The 3664-nt window shown below is 39.2% G+C and overlaps 1 pseudogene; it reads left to right on the forward strand.

Moving 5' to 3' along the window:
- The first annotated feature begins 2005 nt into the window (after positions 1–2005).
- On the forward strand, positions 2006–3164 carry Pbk-ps1 (PDZ binding kinase, pseudogene 1; annotated as a pseudogene).
- The last annotated feature ends 500 nt before the right edge of the window (positions 3165–3664 follow it).

Raw genomic sequence — 3664 nt, forward strand, 5'->3', positions numbered from 1 at the left:
CCCATAGGCAGGACTTGTAATTTATTAGCATTTATTAGCAGAAGAATGTCTCAAACTTGTAGGGGAAGAATGATGGTATGACACAAGATGTTTCCTGTGTGACTGCAATTCACCCCGATAAAAACCCCACAACAGACCGAAGTACATGGATACTACCAAATTCCAGTTTTGTGAGCCAATGAGTTTTACTGGGGTTACTTACAGAAATATGAGCAAGGGGTTAGTTAATGGAGCAGAAGTGGATCAGAGACAGGTATATCGCCCAGGCCCATCCTAGCATGATGACAGCTCAACAAAGCTGGGAATGGGGAGCACAGTGCAGTTCAACAGGCTGGAGGTTGTCCTTTCCAAGTGGTTCAGTTGGTCCAAACCTCTTCTATGCCACTCAGCTTGATTATGCTTCTTCCAGGCAGGTGCTCTAATCTCAAGAATCTTTTGTGCATTTCTGACTTGGCTGAGACCAACTATCAGAAATTTTTATGTTTACACAGGAAAGTGGGACCTAGGGAATCTGATCAGCTTCAGAGACTTCCTGAAGCTGTTTTGAATTGTTTACCTTCTGTCTTAAGGAGCTTCTCTACAGAATGGAATGTTTTCATCTCCAGATGAAACTGCTACCCAAAACATGGATCTAACAAATTTGAGTTCTAAGGGGTAGTGAGTGAGTTAATATTTTTTAAAACAAATCACCGAATTAAAACTAATTTTTAGCATTTTCACAAACTTTTATTGCCTATAACAATGTGATACAGAAAATATTACAATATTCATTCCTTGAGTTACTCGAAAATGTTTTATGATTAATGGTGTAAAGCTATGATAACATGTGAGATTTAAAGTAGCTAAATTTTATTACTTTTTGTGGATACCAATGAACAGATTAGAGGTCCTATTGCATTTGTCACTGTGACTTCTGTGGTACAGAGTGAATTTTGTTCTTTACATTTCTTGAATGATTAACAGTATACAGAAGAGAAGAGAATGCACACATGTATGCACATGTGTAGTTATGTCATGATGAAGAGGTGGTGTTAAGATTCATAAAATGTGTATGTGAATAGCCAAACTACTGAGGCTGCAACAAATTAAATAACTGTGCTGTATGCGTGCAACCATGGTTCGAGGTATACTTCTCACATCCTTCATTCCGCACTTGGTACTGTGCATTTTAAAAGTAAGAAAATCAAACTAAGAAAAATAACTTACTTGAGGTTAAATGGCTAAGCAGTAGCTGTAAAAAAACCTCACAGATTGAGGGAAAGTGGCTTTCAGGATGCCATCAATGGACCTGGCACTGTTCACAGTGTTTAAACTTCAGAGCACTTCAGGAAAGAATGTGTGTTTATTGTATCCGTTAACATGATAGGAAGCAGAAGGTTGGTATCCTCCACAAAACTACTCAGTAATAGAACTGACTCACACTTGAGCACCTTATTATAGAATAATTCTTTAGTCACTATCTAAATAAACTCTTCGCTCATGGTAATTATACCTACAGAGGGTGTCCTTATAAACCTGCTTTATTGCTAAATTGTTTGTTTTGACACAGGTTTCATGGGATCCAGGGTTACCTCTAACTTGCTGTGTAGTTAAGTATGAACCTGAACTCCTGACACTGATGCTTAAGTCTCCTAAAAATAGGAATACAGGTCTGTGCCACTATGTCCTTCAGAAGATTGTTTTAAACTGAACCTAATACATCGCCTGCCAGAGAAGCAGAGAACTTGTTTGGTATGGAGAGACTGTTCTATCAGAAAAGAACCTAGGTTACTATGAGTGTTGGTGGGAGGGAGCCATTCCTGTACTTTCGGAAGCAAGTCACCTAACAGCTTTTGAGTTCTGACTCCAGTGCCCCCCAGCGGGTCGCTGTCTTTCTGGTGCCCTAAATACTGCAGCAGTTAGAGTTGGCAGGAGCTGTTCCTGCATGTAGACTAGGTGTCCAGACAGCTTTAAGCCAGCTTGTCACTTTCACCTTTTGACCTGAGGGTGCAACTATGGACCCAACATGACTGTTATAATAGAAGGAATCAATAATTTCAAGACGTCAACCAAATTATCTGAAAAAAAAATTGTAGTATGTTCGACTCTATGTGTAAATATTCCCACCTCTCCATTTATGTAGAAGGTTGGCTTTGGGATTGGGGTCAGCGTTCACCTAATGAAAAGATCTCTGAGAAGGTTATCTCACTCTCCTTGGGCCATGAAAAAGATAAATCCTTTATGCGATCATCATTATTGAACTGTGTATCAGAAAAGACTAACTGAAAAAACTAAGGTTTTTTTTTTTTTTTGGTTCTTTTTTTCGGAGCTGGGGACCGAACCCAGGGCCTTGCGCTTCCTAGGCAAGCGCTCTACCACTGAGCTAAATCCCCAACCCCAAAAACTAAGATTTTAAAAAACCTTAATCATCCAAGCATTGTAGGATACATGTTTTTACTGAAGCCAGTGATAGTAGTATGTGCCTTGCTATGGAGTACGGAGATGAAAAGTCTCTCACTGACTTAATAGAAGAGAAGAACAAAGACAGTGGAAGACCTTTTCCAGCAGCTGTAATTCTCAGAGTTTCTTTGGACATGGTGAGAGGGCGAGAGCATCTGCATCAGGAAAAGAAGCTGCTCATGGAGACAGAAAGTCTTCAAATGTTGTAAATAAAGGTGATTTTGAAACAACTAAAACCTGTGATGTAGGAGTCTCTCTGCCATTGGATGAAAATATGACTGATCCTGGTCCAAGTTATATTGATACTGAGCCCTGGAAACCCAAGGAAGCATTGGAGGAAAATGACCTTATTACTAACAAGGCAGGTATTTTGCTTTTGGCCTTACTCTGTGGGAAATGATGACTTTATGTATTCCACACATCAATCTTCCAGATGGTGATGAGGATGAGGATGAGGATGGTGGTGATGGTGATGACGATGATGCAACCTTTGATGAGAGTGACTTCAATGATGAAGCATACTATGCAGCTCTGGGGACGAAGTCACCCATCAATATGGAAAAAGTGGATGAATCCTACCAGAAAGTCATTGAACTCTTTTGTGTGGGTACTAGTGAAGATCCTAAAGATCACCCATCTGCTACACACATCATTGAGCTTTGGAACTAGATGGCCAATGTTGTGCTGGTCTAAGCTCGAAGTATAATTTGTATGGGAACTGTTAACTAGATGCATTTATTTAGTTAATATAACTTATAATGACTAGATTCTAGAAGTAGTTTATTTTAGGACCATTGTACATAGTTAATTGCATAACTTTCTGACATGTTATTTCTTACATATCCATTTATTGTACTGGATAGTCTGTGAGGTTTTAAAAAAACCCTCCAGGTATTTAAATGCTGTCCCTACTGATTTAAACACTAGTGACCCCTGTCTAAAATGAATTAGGATCAAGGGATTATTGCTTTGTTAAAGGTCTTTGATATTCTCAATTATTTAGTGGGTTATTAAATTTTTCACTATATATGGTACATGTTAATCTTTCTGCTCCTAGTATCCACCCTTTAACTTGCCATTCAGCCCATGTGCCCTGGAACTTGAGAAGAGCATGGTTCAGAAGCACAGCTTCCAGGGTGTCTCAGACCCTGGTTATGGTCTTGCCTCTCTCCACATCTTAGCATCTAATTTACTTTGTTTTTACTGACTGTATCCTAAGTCTTTT

Source organism: Rattus norvegicus, chromosome 2, assembly GCF_036323735.1.
Source record: "Rattus norvegicus strain BN/NHsdMcwi chromosome 2, GRCr8, whole genome shotgun sequence".
Lineage (NCBI taxonomy): Eukaryota > Metazoa > Chordata > Mammalia > Rodentia > Muridae > Rattus > Rattus norvegicus.